The sequence below is a fragment of the Trachemys scripta genome, chromosome 1 (genome assembly GCF_013100865.1).
Source record: "Trachemys scripta elegans isolate TJP31775 chromosome 1, CAS_Tse_1.0, whole genome shotgun sequence".
NCBI classification, from domain to species: Eukaryota; Metazoa; Chordata; order Testudines; family Emydidae; genus Trachemys; species Trachemys scripta.
In genome coordinates, this window is record NC_048298.1 from 174,693,049 (window position 1) to 174,719,072 (window position 26,024).

The 26,024-nt window shown below is 42.5% G+C and overlaps 1 long non-coding RNA gene across 2 annotated transcripts in view; it reads left to right on the forward strand.

Moving 5' to 3' along the window:
• The window catches only part of LOC117888955, a 329,393-nt gene that overhangs the window by 130,763 nt on the left and 172,606 nt on the right, over positions 1–26,024 (forward strand). For both annotated transcript variants that reach the window (XR_004648389.1, XR_004648388.1), the window contains exon 4: positions 2,848–2,905. This is a non-coding gene — a long non-coding RNA (uncharacterized LOC117888955). The remainder of the gene's footprint in view (positions 1–2,847; positions 2,906–26,024) is intronic.

The window sequence follows — 26,024 nt, forward strand, 5'->3', positions numbered from 1 at the left end:
TGCATTTAACATACTATTGTACTGTATTTCCTTTTTTTTTTTTTTTTTTTTTTTTTGGTCTCTGCTACCTGATTGTGTACTTCCGGTTCCAAATGATGTGTGTGGTTGACTGGTCAGTTTGTAACTCTGGTGTTGGTAACTCTGAGGTTCTACTGGATAGCAATTACTTTATGGGCAAGTATTTGTTACTGTTTCCAAATTATACCTCTTTTTGAGAGATTTGTAATAACTCAACCACTGTAATTCACAGGAAGCAGAAGCAAGATACACCAGGTAATTTTTCTTTAGATAAATTTGGATGCAGCATATGAAGGATGCATCAGTATAGTTACATTTTTACATAATGCTTTATCACATTTTGAACCATATTTTCAATTTTATGGTTTGTTTAAAAAATAAAAAGGGGGAACATCAGTCTCCTGATTTAATTTGTTCATTGCAAGGTGAAATTCAGGAGTTATACAGCAGCAAAGGAAAATGCTACTAAAAGCTGTGGCTGCACCAGTGGTTTGCTTGCTTGCTTGCTTGCTTTGTTTTTTTGACTGAGTTGCTCATAATACATGGGCTACTGCTGAAGGCTTTTTATAACCATATTTTATTAGAGATGGATCCACTTTGAACACTGGATTAGCACTCCGCCATCACCATTACTTTTTCTTTCTTTCTTCCCTCCCTTCTCCCGCACATACTTATGCTCCTGGGAAAGATGAATTAGTGACTATATTAATCTAACTTGTTTCTTTTTTCCTTTCCTAACTACCCAGTTTCAGTAGGTCTTCCTCACATTTTCCTCCTGTTGTCACTTTTAGTTTAAAATACCAACTGTTGAAAAGAAAAGCCTATCTGATCATTACATTAATGTTTTAATTATATGATCATACATCACTTTTCTTATTTTCTGGGGGAAGTTATGTCAAACTCTAGTCATTTTTTGTTAATGACAAATTAGGTGACAGTATCATAAGACAGTAGCCATACCACAGTTACACTTTATAATGTAGTAGCTGTAATTACACTGTAGTTACAGTATAATTACATAGTGGTTGTGCTTTTTCAAACTTGTATTTAACACTAATTGAACCTCCAGAAACAAACAAAAACTAAAAACACACATTTAAAAAGCCAACTAAGGTTGCTGAATGTAACAATTTACTGAACTATCACATAATTTACAAAGTTTAAGAGCAAGGAATTGAAAAAGTTAAAGCCAATATAATGCCTGATCCTGGAAAGACTTGTGTCTAAACTTTACTTAATACATTGTGAATAATCCCATTAGTGACAAACATTTCAGTGGGATGCTACCCACAGTGTGTAAATTGAGCACATGTGGATTTCCTCTAGGATTGGGGCCATCATCTTAAACTGCCACACATTTCTCACTGTCAAGTACAGAGTAATACTTATTTCATTGCAACACAACCACCTCAACTCAAAATGAATACCTCTCTTTCAACACTAATCTCAGGATATAAAACTCAACTTTACACCGACTGTGAATAATTTTTGTAGATGTAACATATGAAGGATGACAGAAAGGCCACTTAACACAATCAAAAATTTATACTACTTTTTAATGTCTTAAAAATAAAAATAGGTTCAGGGGCTAAAATAAGATGTTAAAGATGGAAACTGATTGCAAACTTAACTATAGAGTAGCTACTCCTGCACCATAATTACCTGAAGATTAGCTACATGATTTAATAACTTATTACCCCTTAAGTTTCATATTTAAAAAGTTATACTGTAAATTACTTTGGTTATGTTTTTGTTTTCTGTATGTGCCTATACAAAATCCTATAACCAGAGGTCGACCATGTAGCTGAATTACTTGTGCTTGCCCTCTGTTTCATTATGAATGCATGTACATTTACAATCCAGCTATACAAAATAAACAGTAGCTATGCTAAAATAAATTTGTATTTTTATTTTTTGACATTTAAACTTTTAGTGATTTTGTGTGACAGCTATAACTTCAGAGAAATTACTATGTGTAGATATTATGAATAAGCAGTCATTACCAGTATTACAAAGTCCAGTCACATTGTAATTACATTGTAATGGCAACATAAATACAGCATAATTCAGCTACTATATTAAAATATAATTAATATTAAAATACAATATATTGTTAATTTATCAAAGCTTTACATACTCAAGGCCAACAGGCTGTGTTATTTCAAGAAATGACAGAATTTAATTTCCTCTCTGAAACTGTAGCTATGTATATAAACTGCTTCAGCTACATTTTTTGCAAGAAATCAAATATCTTAAAATATGCATATAACTGGAGTGAAGATATCTATATTTTCTAAACTCATTTTATGATACAATACAAATATGTAGTTTCACAAATAGAAGATAAAATCAATTTTTCTTCAGTTAAAATATTTTACAATAATGCCTCACAACACTACACCTTACTATAACATAACTACAGTGTTGGAGGTTATCATTTATGTAATTATGTACTACTTTTTACATAAAGATTGGGTTACTCTTTCAGAGTGTAAAATTTTATTTCTGTATTAAATGAAAGCAAAGTGGATGAGTACCATCATCCATCTGGCTAATAATATCAGTATTTGGTTATACTATTCAAAATTCTTGATTTACTGATGTACAGTAATTCTCTGGCAGTTAGTATCTTGAAGAAATTTATCTAATCTTGTAAGCTAAAAGACCAGACTTTTTCCTTCTTTTACTCCAGTATTTTTGTAATATAATTTTAATTGATTTTGAAAAGGAGCTAAATATATTGTCACTGGGTTATTTTGAAGTGTCTGGCTCTGGTATATGATCCTTTTAATATTTTACCCTCATCTTGATTCACTGTATTTCTTCCAGGTGGATGACTGCCGTTATGACTTTTGCAAAAAGATCCTTTTTGTTTCACAGATTAGGGGTAAGTCTTGAATTCTTTATTTGAAATTTCAATTACAGGTGTCCATAATCCAACATTAACATGGATAGTTGCACACTTGCAGCTGATGTTTTTGCAAACTAAAATGATGGGAAATTTTCCCACTTAAGTACCATGCTTTTGAATGTGGTTTTTTTTTTTCTGGATGTGAATTTGAATTTGTTGCAATCATTCTGCAAGTTGATAGTGTTCAGAACTAGCAGAACCTAAGATAGGAACCTAGAATTAAATCCTGGCCATATCTGGGGGAGGGATATCTCAGTGGTTTGAGCATTGGCTTGCTAAACCCCAGGTTGTCAAGTATCAGAGGGGTAGCCATGTTAGTCTGGATCTGTAAAAAGCAACAGAGGGTCCTGTGGCACCTTTAAGACTAACAGATGTATTGGAGCATAAGATTTCGTGGGTGAAAGCCCACTTTGTCAGACATATGCTCCAATACATCTGTTAGTCTTAAAGGTGCCACAGGACCCTCTATTGCTTTAAACCCCAGGTTGTGAGCTCAGTCCTTGAGGGGGCCATTTAGGGATCTGAGCAGGGCCGACGAGAGAGGGGAAGCCGGTACAAATTACCAGGGCCCGGTGGTCTGGAAGGGGGCCCAGCTTCCCCCTCATCAGCCCTGTTTAGCCAATCCGGGGCCCGGCGGTCCAGAAGGGGCCCGGTTTCCCCAGCTTCCCCCCCCCGCCCCTCGTCAGCCCTGTTTAGCTGGTCCGCCCTTGCTGGGGGGCCTGAATTTTTTTTCAACGGGACCCAAACCCACTCTCGGCGGCCCTGGATCTGAGGCAAAAATTTGCCTGGGGATTGGTCCTGCTTTGAGCAGGGGGTTGGACTAGATGACCTCCTGAGGTATCTTCCAACCCTGATATTCTATGATTCTAATTCAATGGGAATTTTGCCCTTGACTTCAGTGGGGTCAGAATTTCACCTCTGGTTTGCAAGGAATGCAAATTATCTCAATCTGATTACATAGTGATCCAGATATTTCATAGAGATTGAAGGAGTGAAGGGACCATTAGATCATCTAGTCCAGGGATCGGCAACCTTTGGCATGCGGCTCGCCATGGTAAGCACCCTAGCGGGTCGGGCCGGTTTGTTTACCTGCCGCATCTGCAGGATCAGCCGATTGCGGCTCCCACTGGCTGCGGTTCGCCACTCCAGGCCAATGGGGGCTGCGGGAAGCGGTGCAGGCCAGGGGATGTGCTGGTTTAAAAGAGAACTAGATAAATTCATGGAGGTTAAGTCCATTAATGGCTATTAGCCAGGATGGGTAATGAATGGTGTCCCTAGCCTCTGTCTGTCAGAGGGTGAGATGGATGGCAGGAGAGAGATCACTTGATCATTGCCTTTTAGGTTCACTCCCTCTGGGACACCTGGCATTGGTCACTGTTGGTAGACAGGGTACTGGGCTGGATGGACCTTTGGTCTCACCCAGTATGGCCATTCTTATGTAATAAATAATTTCCATTTCTGAACCCGTAACAAATTTTTACATAGGCAAAAAGATGTATTATTTTGACTTTTATTAGGAGTAAAGAACAGAAGAGAACTAAGTTATTTGTTAAAAAAGGCATGTTTTGTTGTTTTCAAGTTTTCCATGACAAATTCAAAGGTATTAGATTTGAATTTTGTGTAAATCAAACAGAAATCTTCTGCACCATATATTTATGTCACGCCTATCTAAAACAGTATTTCTGAGTGTCCATGTAAGAATATGTTCACCTCCAGATCATATTAATGTTAATATTGGGATTTACACTTGCACATCAAAGGAAGACCAGATCTAACAGGTTTTAAAATTGGAATAATGAATTTAAGAAAAGATAAAATTAATTTGAATATTTATGTATGGATATATCATGTTAGTATTGTTTACTTTTATCACTATTGATCTTGAAGCAGAAATGTAGCTTTAATCTAGGTATAATAATAGCTGGATCTATTTTATGTTCTCCATAAGTCTCTGCCTTTCTAGCAAAAGGTTTGTAGTGATTCATGAATAGCTTATTTATTTTGCTTTCTAAAAAATGAAGCCATTACGTATTTGCTGTGGAGGAAGTTGAGTTAGGGTGGGCTAACAATCCGACTACTGGCATAATGCTTCATAAAAAAAAAAAAACTAGGAACAGGAACCTCTGTTATAAGTTTTGGTGCCTGGAACACAAAAGCATACATTTCTAAGCCATACCAAACTAACAAGAGCTAACACCAAAATAACAAAAGTCTGATCACTTGCTGTATATGTTTGCCATGTCCTACCAACAAAAGGAGTTTCCATTATTTCTTCCAAGTTTATTTCATTGGAGACAAAGATTTGGTGAGGCGTCATTCAGCTCATGAAAGTCTAGAAGTGAGTGGAAGACATACGTTTGTTAAAATATTGAATAATCAGCATTTTAAATTATTAATACTCTATAATTATTAACATATGCACTAATACACATGAAGTGATCGTTAAATTAGTTAAAACTTGGTGTAATATTGGCAGTTACTTGTGGACAAATATTGGGAAGGAAAAAAGAAAGAAATATAACTGAGGTAAAATCCCCACCATTTTCAAAATGCAACCAGTGAATTTCAGGTATAATAAAAAATGGGTCAGAGTAAGAGCTATTTGTTACAAACAGACTGCAGTTTACTTTGCAAAGCACACTGATCATAGTTAACCTTAGCCATTAGTAGAAAACATTACCCTCCGATTTGTCATTAAATCACGGGGATCTAAAACAACTCCATGTTAACAGCCAGCAATCCCTTTTATGAAAATCCCAAACATAAAGAATACTATTGTTTGCTGAACATGTGGCAACTAGTCTGGTTTATATTAAGTTGAAGTTACTGCCATCTGGTGGGGAAAATAGTACTAAATCACTACAACTGGAACCAAAATAGTAAGGTTTAGTTTGTGCAACGGAAAAAAAAAAACCTTTTAGAAGCAAACAAATACCCTATATAGGAATTATTATGGGATTGATTTAAAAAGCATTCAAAAATGTACAACAATGTAGCCTGGCCTGCAAGAGGCAATTGGGCAAATGTATAATTGTGTGAAAGAAAATAAGCTAAAAATGCATAGGAAATCACTGTACCTTACTATCCACACTTTAAGCATAAAGTTAGATTATTTAATAATGCATAATATAGTTGTTTTTTCTTGGAGAGTCTTTTGTACCTTACTTGGGTGTGAAATTTTTCTGTTTGCATATAGTATAGCATATTGTATTTTATGATAAAGGTGGTAATGTGCAAGTTGTTATATCCCTGCACAACGGTAGGCTGCCAGATCATCTGGTCTGGCCCTGTGCTCATTGCTGCTGCATCTTTATTCAGAGATCTTGTGCAGGAGAGTGAGTCTGCTACTTCATGAATCTTGAAATATACAGGGTTGGGTTTCCAATTAGGCACAGTAGGCACATGCGTAGGGGTGCTGGCGTTCTGGGGGCACCTAAAAGTTAAAAGTGGGTTAAAAGTTTCATTTTCCAAGGAAAACATGAAGCTGTAGGTGGGGGGAGGGGGGAAGCACTGAAGATTCTGTGCTTAGGGGCGCGTAAGGTGTAAATCTGATCCTAGAAATATACATGTATTAGTTGTTGTATGTTTCTTGAAGGAAGAGTCCCATAGGAATGGATTAGTGTTGTTATTTTTTTCTAACTCTCCAAAGCTGTTTGTGGTGCTTATAGAACAAATAAAATTAACAGGGTCCTTGTCCCAGGGAGCTAATAATTAAATTAGAGGCAACACTGCAATGAATGACAAACAAAATGGGGATAGAGGTGGAGGATTACAGTAGTGGGATACCATGTACTTATTTTCATGTACCTATAGTTTTAATACTGAGTTTTGCTCAGTTTATTGTATAATAGAGTGTCCAGAATTTTTATTAGTTATTATTTATATTACTACAGTGCTGAAATACCCAAATCAAAATTGGGCCCCCTTTGTATACATGTCCAAGTAGGTCTCTGCCTGAAGATGATTTTTTTCTAGTGGAGGACAGTGAAAGTGGATCTTCGCTATTAATCTGAGGAAGATTTTGAACTTTTCTGATCATGGCATCAGAGAGACTGTCCTGACCAGGGCTGCCTTATACATCCACTGGGAAAAAAGACTCCTATATACCTTTCCAACTGTATTTCTAGTACCAAGCGTCATGGGAAAGTTCAGGGAGAAACAAAGGTTTGATTACTCTTTTGCAGTTGGCCATAGTCATTAGACTGAGCATATGACTTTTGATCACTGACAACCAAACTACCGTTAGCTCCATGCTGCAAGCATTGCTGTTGACAGCTGACTTGTGAGAGGGTAGAGCTTTGTGGGTATTTAGTCAGTGAGCAGCTAAGTCAAATCCTTTTAATTTCTCAGAACAATTGTAAGTGGAAATGATATGGAGGAAGCAGGGCCTACTTGATCCTTCTACCTGACCTGCAGAAGTCCTACTTGACTACCTTCTTCACCTGTCTGAGTCTAACGTAGAAATTAAACTTCATCCAGCTACACTTAGAAAGACAAGGTGGGTGAGGTAATATCTTTTATTGGACCAACTTCTGTTGGTGAGAGAGATCAGCTTTCAAGCCATACACAGGTCTTTTTCTGGGAAAGGACATGATGCTAAGAGTTTCTTTCCCAGACCTGAAGAACAGTTTTTTGTGGCTTGACAGTTTGTGTCTCTCACTACCAGAAGTTGGTCCAATAAAAGATATATTACCTCACCCACTTTGTCTCTCTAACATCCTGGGACTGACCCAGCTATGACTACATTGCATCCTGCTATACCTAGCAGTTATCTCAGCCTTTTATGAATTACTGAAAAATAGACAGGTATCCTTGCAGTCCCTCCTCATCAGTTTCATTTGAGACTTGCGACTTTTGAAATGTAGTGTTTAAAAGCCCCACATTTATCATGGGATATTAATGTAGTTATGGTAAGGCTGATGAAGGCCTTTTCTGAGACACTTGGAACCTGAGAGTTCAAGTTTCATAAGTGGACATTAATTTTCCTGGTGGCACTAACTTAGTGGTATCTGCTGATAGACAAAGCAAGTTTCAGGTTCTTGTTAATGATGCACCTTGTACCAAATTTGACATGCGTAAGGTGGGAGCTACAGCTCTTCTTTAGCACAGTGACTAACCTCTGCCGTATGAGCCCATTTCCCTGACAACATTCTTTCCACAAGTTCATGCTCATTCCATCCTTTTCAATGAATGAAACATCAGAATGTACATGAGGTTCTACTTCTACTGGACTAAAGGCCTTAGAAAGTCGACCAAACTTTTTGTTTCCTCGGACATCAATTCCCTGGGCAGTGGTGTCACTAAGAGGACTGTGTTGAAATAGTTGCCTGATTGCATTTCGCATTTTTGTGGCCTGTCTGGTCTAAATTAGAAGGACTCATTATGTCTGAGAGAGGCTGGGCTTTGCTTCCTGCCTCAAACAAATTTCCATTGCAGTCTTATACGCAGCAGCTACATGGTGGTAGTTCCATACACTTCATTTACAAAGTGCTTGCTTTGATTTAGCCTCTGTCTAGGAATCCTGCTGTGATCTCTCAGACATGAAGAACCAGTTTCTGAAATAGGCAACCCCAAACTCTCTCACTCCTGATAGTTTTGTGTCTTTTGGGATGTCCCTCATTCTAGTCGGCCAAACATATTTTATTTTATTTTTTGTTTTTCTCTTTTTGACTCCTCTTAAAGGTCTTTGATGGGTTAAATTTGGTGGTTTGGGGAAGGTATATTACTTGTCCCTTTTATTGTGCATGTGTTTGTGTATCTCTGTCTATAAATAATATGGATACACATATACACATTCATTTATAAAATTGCAACAAGCAGCAAAAAAACAACCAACTAACAATATGGAAAAGAACAATACATATAAATTTTATAAATAAAAATATAAAGTTCTTTTTCATATCGTTGGTAGGTGGGTTATTGCTGCCTGTTGCAATTTTTATGGTTGTGCTTTTCCCTTTGCCGTTTTAGCTCTCCAGAAGTGAAAAACCTGCCTAACTGGTACTGTTACAGGGGAAATTATTTACCTTGTAATGCTTCTTAGAACAGCATACCACACATGACATTCAGTCATCCCCAATCCCCCAGATTTTAGTGGAAAACTTTTTGAGGTTGTGTGTGTCTTTATATTTTGCTTTGTTGACATCATTAATTTTGAAATAACTTTGGGTAGTGATTGACTGATTGCAAGACAAGTAAAGGCCTCTCAAAAAAACAATCAGGAACTTACTGGAAGGTTTTAACAGCAGGAGTTATAATGCTGGATGGTATGTGTCCACCAATTGTGGCTCATGCTCCCATTCACTGTTGCCGATCAAAAGAACCTTTGGAGCTTGCAGAACTCTCCCTGACTCAGGCCTGGTCTAACACTAGTCTGTTATTTCGGAATTAGCCGAGTTAATTTGAAAAAAAAAAAAAGATTCTGTTCACACGACCAAACCGTTTTTTTTTATTTAAAGGGCTCTTTAATCCGATTTCTGTACTCCACCCCGGCAAATGGAGTAGTGCTTAAATCGAGATCGCAATCCTGAGTTAAAGGTATTGTGGATGCAATTTGGCCTTTATTGGCCTCCGGGAGCTATCCCAGAATGCTCCCTTGTGACTGCTCTGGACAACACTCTCAACTCCAATGCAGTAGCCAGGTGGGCAGGAAAAGCCCTGGGAGCTTTTAAATTTCATTTCTTGTTTGGTCACCATCAGCACAGGTGACCATCAACACAGTTCACCATCATAGGGGACCATGCAGAGTCCACCATCACAGGAGATCACGCAGTCCCGGATTCGCAGATGAGCTCCAGTATGGTCCGAACGGGAGGTACTGGATCTCATAGCATGTTGGGAAGACGAGTCTGTTATGGCAGAACTACATTCCAAAAAAAGGAACGCAAATACGTATGCTAAAGTCTCCAGGGCCATGACAGAAAGAGGCTACTCCAGGGACACAGATCAGTGTCGTATAAAAATCAAGGAGCTCAGGCAAGCGTACCAAAAAACCAGGGAGGCAAACGGGCGCTCTGGCTCACAGCCCCATACATTCTACTTCTACTATGAGCTGCATGCAATTATGGGGGATGATGCCACCACTACCCCACCACTGTCCATGGACACCTGCCAGGGGGGAGTTGCACAGAGAGAGGAGGAAGAGTCATTGGAAGACGAAGAGGAGGAGGAGGAGGAGGACGACGACAGTGGGGAATCAGTTTCCCCCCTTAGCCAGGAATTATTCTTAACGCTGGAGCCAATAGCCTCCCCCCACTTCCAAGGTGGGCTCCCGGACCATGACCCTGAAGAAGGTACTTCTGGTGAGTGAGAGCCTGATTGGAGCCACGTGGTGGGGGGTGGGGGGGAAGGAATGGGGGTGTTGTGTGAAGCGATCATCCCAGAGATCCCGCAGGCCCTCCTTTTATATGGCAGACCCCCCAGGCATTGCTGGCTATGGGAAAGGGGGGCCAGCAGTTTGAAAGCATTGAAATGAATGTAGAAGAAGCAGAACCCCGCGTGCCCCTAGGCTGCCTGCAAGCTGAATTCTGTTGCCCGGCCGTGTGTGATGGCTTACTCACACCAAAGTGTCCCCTTTGTTCTCTGAAATGTATCTTTTAAAATACTACCTTCCCTTTTTCTCCTCCCACAGGTGCAAATGTTTCAACGTGGCCCCTGTCTACTCCGTCCCAGAGGCTGGTACAGATTAGAAGGCGGAAAAAACAAACTCGGGGTGACATGTTCGCCGAGCTCATGCAGTCCTCCCGCACTGATAGGGCCCAACTGAATGCATGGAGGCAAACAGTTGCAGAGTCCCATCAAGCATTACAGGAACACAAAGAGAGGAGTGACGTGCGCGATGAGAGCAGGCAGGATGCTGTGGTCAAGCTCATTGGGGAGCAAACTGACATGCTCCACTGTATGGTGGATCTAATGTGGGAAAGGCAGCAAGACCACAGACTGACACTGCAGCCCCTGTCTAACCGCCCTCCCTCCTTCCCAAGTTCCATAGCCTCCTCACCCAGATGCCCAAGAATATGAAGGGGGAGGCTACTGGGACCCACACACTCAACCTCAGAGGATTGCCCAAGCAGCAGAAAGCTGGCATATGCGAACTTTTGATTTGGTTTCTGGACTTGTCCTTCCCTCCTCCTCTCCCCCGGTCTACCTTCAGATTTTTCTCAATGTGTTGTGCAACAAATAATAAAGAACAGTTTTTAAATAATTTTGACTTTATTTCCATATATATATATATATATATATATATATATGGGCAGGTAACTTCAAGAGAAACAAACACAACTGTCACACTATATCCTGGCCAGTCATGAAACTGGCTTTCAAAGCTTCTCTGGTGTGCAGCATGCCCTGCTGCACTCTTCTAATCACCCTGTTGTCTGGCTGTGCGAAATTGGCTGCCAGGCGAGTTGCCTCAACCTCCCACTCCACCATAAATGTCTGTCCCTTACTCTCACAGATATTGTGGAGCACACAACAAGCAGCAACTACAATTGGAATATTGGTTGTGCTGAGATCTAACTGAGTCAGTAAACTGCGCCAGTGCACTTTCAAACATCGAAAAAGCACATTCTACCACCATTCTGCACTTGCTCAGCCTATAGTTGAACTGCTCCTTCTACTGTCCAGGGTGCCTGTGTACGGCTTCATGAGCCATGGCATTAAGGGGTAGGCTGGGTCCCCGAGGATAACTATAGGCATTTCAACATGCCCAACAGTAATTTTCTGGTCTGGGAAGTAAGTCCCTTCCTGCAGTTGTTCAAACAGACCAGTGTTCCTGAAGACATGAGCGTCATGTACCTTTCCTGGCCATCCCACGTTGATGTCGGTGAAACGTCCTTTGTAATCCACCAGTGCTTGCAGCACCATGGAAAAGTACCCCTTGCGATTTATGTCCTGGCCGCCCCGGTGTGCCGGGGCCAAGATAGGGATATGTGTTCCGTCTATCGCCCCGCCACAGTTAGGGAACCCCAGCGCATTAAAGCGATCCACAATGGTCTGCACATTTCCCAAAGTCACTATCCTTGATAGCAGCTGGTCAATGATTGCATTGGCTACTTGTGGCACAGCAGCCCCCACAGAAGATTTGCCCACTCCAAACTGATTCCCGACTGATCGGTAGCTGTCGGGCATTGCAAGCTTCCACAGTGCTATGGCCACTCGCTTCTCAACTGTGAGTGCTGCTCTCATTTTGGTGTCTTTGCACTTCAGGGCAGGGGACAGCAAGTCACAAAATTCCATGAACGTGGCCCTATGCATACGAAAGTTTTGCAGCCACTGGGAATCATCCCAGACCTGCAACACTATGCGGTCCCACCAGTCTGTGCTTGTTTCCCGGGCCCAGAATCGGCGTTCCATGGCATGAATCTGGCCCAATGCCACCATGATCTCCCAATCACCACATGCCATGCTTCTAGGAACGTCTGTCTCCATATCCTCATCAGTATAGTAATCGCACTGTTGTCGCTTCCTCACCCGGTTTTGCAGGTACTGCAAATACTGCTGGATAATGCGCGAGGTATTTACAATGGTCAAAACTGCAGCGGAGATCTGAGCGGGCTCCATGATTGCCGCGCTATGGCGCCTGCACATGTAATCCTGGAAAAAGGGCGCGAAACATAGGAGGCCTGTTCGGTTCAAGATGGCCGATAAAAGGCGGTAAATGGTTGTCTTCTGTAGCTTTCATGGAGTTGAGAAGCTCTCTAGAGCTGCAAGAGCAGGAGAGCAGAGTTTGCGGCGGAAGCAAGAGCAGAGTTTGCAGCGGAAGCTGTGCGGCTCAGTTCACAATGGCTGAAAAATGGCAGGGAATTGTTGCCATCTGTAGCTTCCATGGGAGCTCAGGACCGACAACATGGAAAAAGTGGCAGAAGCTGTGCGGATCAGTTCATGATGGCCGGGAAATGGCGGGGAATTGTCTTCTGTAGCTTGCACGCGAGCCCAGGACAGACAATAAAGAAAAATTAGCTAGCGATGCAAGAGTGGGAGAGCAGAGTTTGCGGTGGAAGCTGTGCTGCTTGGTTCACGGTAGCCAAAAAAAGATGGGAAATGTTTAGATAAGAGTAGATAGAAAGACGAGAGGATATGCGAGGTAGATTCATAGTACCAGGAGACAGTCGGTGCACCGTGCTGCACCGTCTGCTGGCAGTATGGCGTCTGCCATAGCTTTCACGGGGCGAGGAGCGAGTGACGGCACACACCCAGAAACACCCATGAGAATGTTTTTGCCCCATCATGCTCTGGGAGCTTAACCCATAATTCCAATGGGCAGTGAGGACTGTGGGAACTGTGGGATAGGTTCCCACAGTGTACCGCTCCGACATTCGATGCTAGCCTCGGTACTGTGGACGCACTCTGCCGAATTCATGCGATTTAGTGGGGACACACAACACCGAATGTATAAAATTGCTTCTGAAAATTCAAATAGAATAAGTTTGAATTAATTTCGTACTGTAGACGTACCCTCAGACTAGGGAGCACAAGACCAAGAATGTCTGGGGATAACCCCTAATGATCCCTGACAGGTGTTTGTCCAACCTGTTTTTTAAAAACTTCCAGTGATGGACATTCTGCAACCTTCCTTGGTAATTTATTTTAGTATTTAACCATCTTTATTTAGAAAGTTTTTCCTAATATTGAACCTAAATTTCCCTTAGGCAGATTAAGCCCATTACTTTTTGTCTTATCTTCAGTGGACATGGAGAACAACCAATCATCATCCTTTTTATAACAGCCCTTAATATATTTGGAGACTGTTACCAGGTACCCACTCAGGCTTCTTTTCTAAAGACTAAACATGCCCAGTTTTGTTAACCTTCCCTCATAGTTCAGATTTTTGAAATCTTTTATCATTTTTGTATCTCTCCTCTGGAATCTCTCCAATTTGTCCACATCTTTCCTGAAGTGTGGCTCCCAGAATTGGGCACATTACTCCTGCTGGGGCCTCACCAGTGCTGAATAGAGCAGGACAATTATCTCCCTGGTCTTACATATGATACCCAGAATATTAACCTTTTTCACAACTGCATCACATTGTTGACTCTGATTCAATTTATGATCCACTATAACCCCCAGATCCTGTTAAGCAGCACTACCACCTGACCCAGGGATTGGCAACCTTTGGTACACGGCCCGTCAGGATATCTGCTGGCGGGCCGGGCCGGTTTGTTTACCTGCAGTGTCCGCAGGTTTGGCTGATCGCAGCTCTCACTGTCCACAGTTCACCGTTCCAGGCCAATGGGGGCTGCAGGAAGTGGTGCGGGCCGAGGGATGTGCTGGCTGCCATTTCCCACAGCCTCCATTGGCTTGGAATGGCAAACCGCGGCCAGTGGGAGCTGCGATCAGCTGCAGGTAAACAAACCGTCCCGACCCGCCAGCAGATTTCCCTGATGGACTGCGTGCCAAAGATTGCCAATCCCTGACCTAGCCAGTTAATCCCCCATTTTGTAGCTGTGCATTTGATTTTTCCTTCTTAAGTGAAATAGTTTGCACTTGTTTTTATTGGATTTCATCTTATTGAATTTAAACCAATTCTCCAATTTGTCAAGGTCATTTTAAATTCTAATCCTGTCCTCCAAAGGGCTTGCAAACCCTCCCATCTTAGTGCCAGTTGGAAATTTTGTAAGCATACTCTCCAGTCCATTACCCCAATGATTAATGAAAATATTAAGCAGTACCAGATCATGGACTGATCCCTGCAGGACCCCACTAGATGTGCACTCCCAGTTTAACAGCAACAATTGATAACTACTCTTTGAGTACAGTCTTTCAATCAGTTGTGCACTGTAGGAGGTCCGGACTCACCCCTGTGGTGCCTCCTGCTGGTTGTCCAGGGAATTAGCTCACCAGCCTCTGGAGCACCCTCTGCAGGCCGGTGGTCCGCCTTGTCCTCTGCACTGGCTCCCCGTGTCCCTCCCAGGACCCTGGTTCCCCTTGCTCTGGGTGCTGCCCCCTGGCAATACCCACACACACTAGGTCTCCCAGGGGAACCCCCACCCACTATCCCTACCTCACCTCAGAATAAGGCCACTGCCAGTCTCCAACTAACCCCCGTTCCCTGGGGCAGATTGCAGTATAGGCCACTCATCACAGGCAAGATTGGGTTTGGACCTGCTGCCTTGGCCTAGCCCTGGGCTGCCCTCTGCAACCCCCAGTACCACTTAGCCTTCTCCTAGGCCACAGCCTGGGGCTTTCCAGGCTGGAGCTCCCCAGCTCCTCAGCCTTTCCACAGCCCTGCTCCTCCCAGGTACTCTGTGTCTAGCTCCCTGCAGCCAGGGCCTTCTCTCTCTGAAGGCAGAGAAAGACTCTTCAGTTGCATCTGAAGTGAGGTTCTTACCCACGGAAGCTTATGCTCCCAATACTTCTGTTAGTCTTAAAGGTGCCACAGGACCCTCTGTTGCTTTTTACAGATTCAGACTAACACGGCTACCCCTCTGATTCTTGGGCTTCTGGCTCCCAGCCTCTTTATACAGGCCATCTGCGCTCTGATTAGGGTGTGACCCAGCTGCAGCCACTTCCCCCAATCAGCCAGGGTTTTACCTTGCCCAGCCCAAGCCCTCTGCAGGGCTTTTCCAACCCCTCAGGGCAGGAGCGGGTGTCCATCCCGCTACATGCACCCATCGTATGGTAATTTAATCAACACCACATGCTTTTAGTTTGCTTATGAGAATGTCATTTGGGACTGGGTTAAAAGCCTTACTAAAATCAAGATATATCACATCTACTGCTTTCCCCCTTTTCCACTAGACCAATAATGCTGGCAAGGAAGGAAATTAGGTTGGCTTGGTATAATTTCTTCTTGACAAATCCATGCTGGTTATTCCTTATACCACGATTTTCCTCCAGGTGGTTACAAGTTGATTGATAATTTGTTCCAGTATCTTTCCAGGTATTGAAGTTAGGCTGACTCACCTATAATTCCACAGATATTCTTTGTTTCCCCGTTTAAAGATAAGTACTATGTTTGCCCATCTCCACTCTTCTGGGACCTCATCTGTCCTCCAGAATTCTCAAAGATAATTGCTAATTGTTCCAGTATTGTTTCAGCTAGTTCCTGAAGTACCCTAGGGCCTGCGGCCTTGAATACATCTAACTTATCTAAATATTTTTAATCTGTTCTTTTCGTATTTTGACTTGCATTATTAATATTAATAGTGTAGAGTATCTGGCCACCATTAAAGTTTTTAGTGAAGACTTAAATAAAAGAGGCATTAAACACTTCAGCTTTCTGGATATCATCAGTTATTAGAATCATAGAATATCAGAGTTCTGCCTATTTTTGATGAAAACCTAACCTCGTATGGAGGCCTGCTATCATGAAAACTTGCAAATCTGAAGGGATGTACAATACAGAAGAATAACAAAATTCAGGATAATTGTAAGGTAGGCAAAGAAGGAGTTTCTAATTGGAGGACTAAATTTTGCTGTCCTTAAATCAAGCAAAATCCACATTTATTTCAGTTAGAGTTTTGCTTAAATAATGGCAAAATAATTTGATTCAGAGTAAATACATTCTGGTTCTTAGAATTCTACACGCGGTTTCAACTGACTATTATATCATTCCCTGTACTAAACTGTAACATAATGTTGCTGTGCATTTTTTATACAGTTGCCACTTTCTGCCCTACGTGTGGTTGCATATTAGTGGTGAGGGAAATGATTCCTCTATAAATAAAGTCTATGAAGTAATTTGGGCTCCTTTGGGATGAAATGAGCCAATTCAATGTAAGATGTTTCACTTTTTAAATTTTCAAACTCTTGTTTGCTTATCTTACAACAAAAATAGATATATGCCCTGTGAGTATACAGACAAGGTGGGTGTGGTAATATCTTTTATCCCTTAGGTCTGAGGTAGAGCTCTGGGTAGCTTGAAAGCTTGTCTCTCTCTCCAACAGAAATTGGTCCAAAAAAAAGACAATACCTCCCCCATCTTGTATCTCTAATATCCTGGGACTGATATGGCTACAACAACACTGGATTTATTGCTTATTACAACAATCTGTAACCCCTCACCCCCTCTTTTTGTCCTATAGCTGCAGAGGTATTAAATGGGCCACTCTACCTTGAATGTTTCCTTAGAATATGTGCTAACTACTTATGCTAAACAATCCATTCCATCTTGCATTTAGCTCTTATACTCAGGCCGTGGCTACACTTGAGACTTCACAGCGCTGCCGTGGGTAGTCGCGCCGCCAGCGCTGCGAGAGAGTTCTCGCAGCGCTGTATGTACTTCACCTCTCCTAGGGGAATAGCTTGCAGCATTGCGAGCGAGTGTGGAGCGCTGCAGGCTCTGATTACACTGGCGCTTTACAGCGCTGTACTCGCTGCACTTGGGGGGGGCGTTTTCACACCCCTGAGCGCAGCAAGTTGCAGCACTGTACAGCGCCAGTGTAGCCGAGGCCAATGAGTATCTTTTGAAGACTTAAAGAGCTCTACGTGGTACAAAAACTTGTTTTACTTACCAGCAGAAGTTGGTACAATTAAAAAAAAAAATCTCACCCACCTTGTCTTTCAGAGTTATTCAGCTTTATGGGTTAGTGCTTATTGGCCTTTCACCTCTGAGAGTGTAAGTTCAATGCTTGATTGACACCACGGGCATTTGCCTTGTGCCCCTAAAATAGGTGTCTTTTCCTACATCACAAAACTTTAAACTTTACAGTTGGATCTGGATCATGTTATGTGCTCATATGAGTACCTTCTGCTCCCATTGATCTTCTAAGAATACTCAGCAATTCACAGTTAAGCCCCTTGATAATTTCTGAATGAATCAGGAGAATGAGTGTTACAAGTCAGAACTAGATGCATGGGCATAATTTAAGCCTGCAAAATGCTTGCCTTTTTTTACTTCTTATTACTTTACTTTATTATTTGTGTTACTATAGCAGCTAGGCGCACTAGTCATGGACTAGGACCTGTTGTGCTGGGTGTTGTATAAACACAGAACAAAAAAGATGGCCCCTATCTCAAAGAACTTACAATCTACGTATAAGACAAGAGACAACATTTAGATACAGATGAGGAGTACAAAGAAACAATGAGAAAACATTGGTCAGCATGATAGGCCATGGTCTCAGCACACCAGCAGCCTGTTGTCAAGTTTTTTATAGGCATAACAAAAAAGGTGAGTTAAGAAGGGTTTCAAAGGAAGATAATAAGGTAGCTTTATATTGTGGACATTTACAGGGAACACATCACAAGCATGAGTGACAGCATGGGAGAAATCATGAACGTGCTGTTTTGAAAATTTAACAAGTGGGAGATATAGACTGGAATCATGGGCCATCAACATTGGGAGTCAGCATCTTGATAGTGAATAAGGAATGATGGGTATGGTGAGAATAGGCCATGAAGGGCCTTGAGGGAGAATACAAGTAGCTTATTGATAACCATAGAGCCAGTGGAGGGATGGAAAGAAAGGGGTGAGATGGTTAAAACAAAGCAAAGAGCTAGGAGAATGATCTTTGCAACAGCATCTGAATGGATTTGAATAGAGCAAGACTGCATTTTTCAAGACCAGAGAAAAGGATGTTGCAGAAATTGAGATGTGGGAAGATGAGAGCCTAGCCAACAGCTTTAGCTTGTGGGTGGATAGAGAAGACTATATCTTAGAGATCTTACAGAGAAGGAATCTGCAAGACTTAGACAGTCTGGATATGAGGACTTAGAGAGAGGTCCGAGTTGAAGATGACACAGAGCTTACAGGCCTAAGTGACAGGTTGGGTGTTGGTGGTGGATCAAGAACGGAGGGTTTGGGGGGAGATGCCTACGAGCTCTGTTGTAGCCATGATGAGCTTGGGCTGGTGGCAAGACATCAATGAGGAGATATCAGAAACACAGGCTGAGATTTTATTTTGGACCGAAGAAGGCGGGTCTAGAGTAGGGAGGTAGATCTGTGATTTGTGTTTATGGATGAGACTACTCAGAGATAAGATGTAGAAGGAGACCAAGGACACAGCCGTGTAGAACCTCCACAGAAAGTTAGAGAGGGGATGAAGATCTTCCAAAGGTCATGCTGAAGGAGTGTTTAGAGAAACAGGAGAAGAACCAGGAGAGGACAAAGTTACAGAAGTGAAGGAAGGGCAGGATTTCAAGAAGAACATGGTTGATGGTGTTGAAGGTGGCTGACAGGACAAGGAAGATGAGGCTTGAATACTAGTTCTGAGATTTAATAAGGAAGAGGTCTTTAGAGACTTTGACAAGAGTGGTTTCAGTGGAAGCCAAGGTGCAGCAGTCAGATTGGAGAGGGTCTAAAATGAAATTGGAGGAGAAGAACTCCAGATTGTAAACAGTGCACACAATGAGTTTAGAGATTAAAGGAAGAAGGGAGATGGGAAGGTAGTTGGAAGGGTAAGTAGGGTCAAGGATGGATTTGTTTAATATGGGAAAAACTATAGCATGTTTGTATTGTGTGTGTGTGCGGGGGGGCAGGAAAGTAAGAGGATAAGGAGAAGAATTAGGGAGATAATGAGAGTGGACATAAGGGTGAACAGGAGATGGGATGGGGTCACTGAGGAAAATAAAGGGGTTAGAGGAGGAGAGTGATCAAGGAACATCTGCTTCTGTGACAGAGAGAAGATGAAGAGAGAAGGGGGAAAGGAAGGCAAGCCACGAGGAGGAAGAAGTCAGTGCTGTTAATTGTTCACTTTCTGAATACCAATTTCTGAATGCTAATTTAAATTTTTTAAAAAATTACTGTGGGGTAGTCTGAATATGCATAGATGTTTTTTGTGTGTGTTTTGAGCGCCACTGTGTCTTGAGTAACATTTAGTTAACTTTTATTGATACACTTGGGGGCATAGTGGAGTTTAAAAAATGTCTAGTAACAAGTCAGATTTATCAAGATTTGTGTAAGTCATATCGTCTGTATACTGGTCAAATAACACCGCCTTCTTTATAACAGTATGATCTGGAATTATTTTGAAGTCTGAACTACAGTAGGTAAAAGTCCTTCCATAAGAGTGGATGTTGTGGTGGAGTGACTTGCTGCTTCTGAAAAAGAGAGTGAGAAAATATCATCTAACAAGACATGGAAATAAGTGGATTGACCTAGAGAATTTGATCATAGACCATGTTACGTTTTTTTCCCACATTGGAATAATTTTTCAATCATTTCTTCAAAGCATTTTGGGAATGGTATAGACAATAAGATGAGGGCCACTAGGCTGTGGCAATCTGATTTCAAGTGGGAACAGAATCAGGTGGATGATCTAGCAGTCTTATTCACAAATTATTTTGTTGAGTTGCTAGGTCAGCCAGTCAGCTCTGTATATGTTAACCGTGTAGTTACCTAGTGGTCTAGTTTATTTGACCCTTTCAAATGAAGTGTGAAATAATATTTTTTTCAAGAAGTTAAACAATGTAGACATAGCTGTCTTCAGTTATTGGAAGTACACACCAGATAGCCCCAAAGAACACAAGAATTCCATCTCTTATAGGAAAGCAGTTTGAATTCTCTCCATTTGTTCTCTCAACTACACGGATTGATGGTTGAACAGTACAAATCTGAGATGTATCTACTGATGATATTTTGAAGAGTGGGCATACATGCTAAACATTCAGTGCAATGAGATTTGCCTTTTTTATTCTTTTGTGACAAGAAGATGCTTGGGTCTCCCAAGAATGGGAAGAGTTCTGGTTCCATGTAACAAATAGTCCTTTTTGACCCAGGCTCAGACAAATATATCCCCAAGTATGGAATTCCCAGCAGCAGCAAATGCAAATGACATCTGACACTTTTTATTAATTCATCCTCCTTATGTATGAAGAGGTTCTTCAACAAAGAGTTTAAGAAATAACCCAAAGTACTTCAGGTATGTAGAGAAGATCCCTGCAACCACAGCTAGTTGTCAAAGAAAGTAATTGGAGCCCTATGGTGGTTTTATTACCTTGGCTGTAATTGTTGGTTCACTGTTGAGGGTATTAGTAAAGCCTCAATGGGCTCTACTTTCCAGAAGGTTCCCAAAGCTCAGTAGCACAGGGGATTTGCACCCCAAAACTGGGAATATGCGGAGACCATATTGAAGAAATAGTGTGATTTATAAGATATGTGAATCAGTTGGGTGAAACAGTAATTTTTTTATTAGAGGTTGTGTCCGTGTACTATGACATGATACACCGTTTAGCGGGGATTGTTGCATCTTTCCTTAAAGAGATGGCCCTGCTGATTTCAGGAGTCAGAGTTATGACACTGAATAACATGAAAAGAAGTCAGACTGGTCTCAAGATATGGATTAAAGCCATTCACTAGTTGAATATGCTTCATGTTCAACCTATTCTTTGTCTAGTGTGATCTTCTGCAGCTGAATCAGACATCAGTTCTGTTTTAGTTCTCACTGTCCTTCAACTTTCTCTGACTTTTAGTCCACATACTTATGGCAAATGTTGTTTAAAGGAGCTTGTTAAAACACATAGGAAACATAAACTGCTTTTGAAACAACTATTGGGGATAAGATGGTCATCTAAAGCTGATTGTATTAAAGCTTTGAGGAGATAATACAACACAGTTCACAAAGGACAGTCCGAAATAGCCCAGAGTGCTGATGAGACATCACTGGAATTGAAAATGGGTCACTTTATTCTAGATGAAAGCTGAGAAAACTGGAAACAGCAGTGATGACAGTGGTGCAGGATACTGCTCTGTAAAGAATGAAGTATTTCAGCAAACACTGCAGTCAAGTACTTGCGCACCAAGTACTTGAAGTTGAAGCATAGTGACTTGTTTGTGATATGCAAATCTCAGAAATAGAATTGCATCAAGAATTAGCATGTGGGATGATCACTCACTCCTGAAGTGGTTCTTTGAAGTTCAAGATAGCATCATCATTCACAGACTCTACTCAATAGGTGACCAAATTGTCAGAGTTACAGAGAAGGAGTTTAAGTACTTAAATGCCCCCAATTACCATAGTGTCTGAGTACCTCCCAATCTTTAAAGCATTTATTCTCACAACACCCCTGTGAGGTAGGAAAAGTCTGTTATCTCCATTTTACAGAGAGGAACTGAAACAGAGACTATGGGACTTGCCCAAGGTCAACCAGACAGTCTTTGGTGGAGCAGGAAGTAGAACTTGTCTCCCAAGTCCAGGCTAGCAACCTAACCACTTGACCATTATCATGGATTTATTTATTGGCTTTCTTAGTATTTTACTAAACAATAACACATTTTGAGTTTCACATTCTGCAACCAGTGTGCAATAAAAATATCCATATGAAATGGAAATTGACATTCTATATGGCTTCCACCAATCCGTGGGTTATAATCTACCTACAGAATCTACTAGAGAATCAGAAACAAATCCAGAAGAAATTCTGGATTAAATGGAGAGAACTTAAAATATGGTTTCCAAAAGCAGACACTCATCTTTGCATATATCTGTGCGATGGGATTCCTGGGGAACAACCTGAAACTGCGGTATCGCTGTGCTCCCTTAACTCTCTAGCCTGGGCTGTCACTCTCAGTGCTTTGCTAGTGACAAGTAGCAAACCCCTCCAGGAGCTCTTATCACTTAACCCAACAGCACGTGGAGTCCCATACCCAGCTAAATTGCACAAATGTGCCCTTAGCCACTCACGAATCACACGAAGACAGAGCTGTCCCTAGGGTATGGTGAATTGGGGTGACTGCACAGGCCCTGTGCTTTGGGGGGCCCTGCAGGAGACGAGAGGTGGGTGGGCGAGCAGGGTGAGGAAGCAAACAGGGAGGTGAGCAGCAGGCAGGTGGCTGGGCTGAGAAGGAGACCCCCTACCAGACCCTCCTGCTCCCCCCAGCGCCTCCTGCCCGCCAGCGGGTCCCACTGATCAGTGCTTCCCCTGCCCTCTCAGCGTCTACCGTGGATCAGATGTTTCACCTGCAGTGTCAGGAGGCATTGTGGGGCGGGGAGAGGAGTGAGAGGGCGCAGCACGCTCAGGGGAGGAACTGGGCAGGGAAGAGGTGGGGCGGGGGCAGGAAGAGGCAGGCGGTGGTGGAGCAGGGGTTGGAAGAAGCAGGATGGGGGTGGGGCCTTGGGGGAAGGGGTGGAGTATGAGTGGGGACTGGGCAGAGCCAGGGGGAGCACCCCCCTGCAAATTAGAAACTTGGTGCCTATCTCCCGGGCTCCGCACCCCCCTACGGGCAGGCCTGCACAGAGAAAGGCACCAGCAAATCTCCCAAGCCCCCATCCTTACACCCCCAGAATATATTGTCTTGCACTGGTCAGAAGACTGACCAATATAAATGTATTACCCAGTGCACCTACCTAAATGTGGAGAGGGGGGGCACTAGCCTTTGTAAACTAAACTGAGATTTCCCAAGCACTTAAACCAAAACACACTGTTTTAGGTAAAATATAAAACAGATTTATTAACTACAGAAAGATAGATTTTAAGTGATTATAAGTGGTAGGGACAAAGGGTCACAGATAGTTACCAAAGAAAACAAAAGGTAAACGCACAGTCTAAATGTTAAACCTTATTAGACTAGGCAGTATTTGGATCAAGCAGTTTTCTCACCCCACTGGATGTTGCAGGTAGGTTATAGTTCTTAATACAGAGGCTTCCCCTTTAAGCATGGGACAAGTCTTCTCAGTTCAAGTCTTTATGTTCCCAGTATTCTTGTTGCTTTCAACATACTTAGGTGCCGACTTCCCCTCTGCCCCATGGGTGCTCAACCCAACCCCCCACCTCTGCCCCACCCTCACCCCGCCCCAATTCCACCCCCTTCCCCCAAGTCCCCGCCCCTGCCCCGCCTCTTTACCGCTTCCTCCCCCAAGCACATCGCATCTCCAATCCTCCTCCTCCTTCCTGGAAAGTCCTAAGCGCCGCCAAACTGCTGTTAGGCAGTGGGCGGGAAGCACTGGGAGGGGGAGGAGCAGGGACGCGGTGCACGCTGGGGAGGAGGAGGCGTGGAGGGGGTGAGGGTTGCCGGTGGGTGCAGAGCACCCGCTGAGTTTTCCCTGTGGGTGCTCCAGCCCTCTGCAGTACCCACGGAGTTGGCGTCTGTGCCAACATAGGTGGGGGGGGGACAAGAAAGGCAAAAGCATGATGCCACTATCCCCTATTTTATATCCTCAGTCCATATGCCTGGAAAACACTAGCCTAGACATGTTCTGGTCGTCTTTGCTGAATCACAGAGTTGAGCAGTCCCCCATTGTGTGATGCTTGTGCAACTCTCTTACAGAATTGTAGATCCCTTGTTTACAATTCCCCTGCTGATTTAATGGTCGTTTAAAACCCATCTGGGTGTGGATCACCTCCTTTGTTGTTACTGGAGAGGGAGCAGTGGGAGGCTCCCAAATTTACAACATATTTCAGTAACAAACATACATCAAAATCTCAACTTTATACACACTAATGATATACATATTTGGACAGAACAGTGGGTGTTACGGGTTGGCCCCCTTTAAGATGCCACCTGATGTGCTGGGATACCACTGAGCCCTCCTGTTCTGCCAGCCTGTGCCACCTTTTTACCTGTCTTGCTGAGCCAGGCTCTTAAGACTCCTCCAGCACACACACAGGCAGGGCCACACCCAACTGGAGAATGACACTGAGATCAGCTCTGGGAAGACTCAGTTTAAGAGACTTGCCCCAGCACTCAGGTGTCCACCTCCCTTGGAGTGCAGACCCAAAGGTATATTGTCTTGTGCTGTAGAGAAACCTATACAACGCAAGCTCATAAATTCACCCCCTCCTTCAATGTGGAGGAAGATGGGCACAACTTCTCCCCCCACACCCTGTTAGAAATTACAAAAACTGGGTTTAATAATAAACAAAACAAATTTATTAACTATAAAAGGTAGATTTTAAGTGGTAGAGAGATAGCAAACAGAACAAACCATCTTATTACGCAAATAAAACAAAACTCACAAACTAAGCCTATTTCACTAAAGAAATTGGTTACAAATAGTAATTTCTCACCCTAGATCGGGGTAGGCAACCTATGGCACGCGCGCCGAAGGCAGCACGTGAGCTGATTTTCAGTGGCACTCATACTGCCTGGGTCCTGGCCACCAGTCCGGGGAGCCCTGCATTTTAATTTAATTTTAAATGAAGCTTCTTAAACATTTTTAAAACCTTATTTACTTTACATACAACAATAATTTAGTTATATATTATAGACTTATAGAAAGAGACCTTCTAAAAACGTTAAAATGTATTCCTGGCACGCAAAACCTTAAATTAGAGTGAATAAATGAAGACTCGGCACACCACTTCTGAAAGATTGCCAACCCCTGCCCTAGATAGTGTTACAGGCAGACTGCAGAAAGTCTTGAAAGGCAGCTGCACTGGTCTGCAGCTTGAGACCTCAGGTATTATTACTCACAAGCTATATGCCCTTCCAGCTTGGGCTCAACCCTTCTACCCCCCAGTTCAGCTCTTGCTTCCAGGTGTTTTTCAGTGTCTCGTTGGGTGGGGAGGCAGAGGAGAACCATGATGATGTCACTCTCCTGCCTTATATAGCTCTTTTGTAAGGCAGGAACCCTTTGTCTTCCAGTAGAAAAACACTGGCATTCCCAAAGGGGAGGGGGATGTCCCGGACCAGGTGACTTGGACTCATGTCTCTGCAGTGCTGCCGCAGCCATTACTCGTAGGCTGTCTCGAGTGTCCACAGGAAGACCAAGATCTTTTACAGTCCATTTCTTTGCTAATGGGCCACTAGCACTGTCTAGCTTTCTCATTGTTGTACCTGAAGTGCTAGTTGAGGATGACACCCAAAGTAACCCATTTAAAATACAAATACATAGTCAATATTCCTAACTTCAGATACAGAAATGATACAGGTATACAAATTGGATAATTACATTCAGTAAATCATAACCTTTCCAATGATATCTTAAATGAGCTATCTTGCATAAAGCACATCTCAGTTATGTCATAGTTGGGTTTCAGCAGATCATGACTTTTCATATGATATCTTACATGGCATGCTTTGTTTAAAATATGTCATAATTATATGACATGGGTGAATATGGGTGTCCTAGGGTGCTGCTTTGAGATAGAGTGCCACAACCTGATATTGCCTATCTCAAATAAATGTTTGTTTTCTGTGATGAGTTTTGTGACCCATGATGAATCAACAAAACGGAAACTAGCAACTTTCACTCTCTTGTAGAAGCTTTGTAAGATG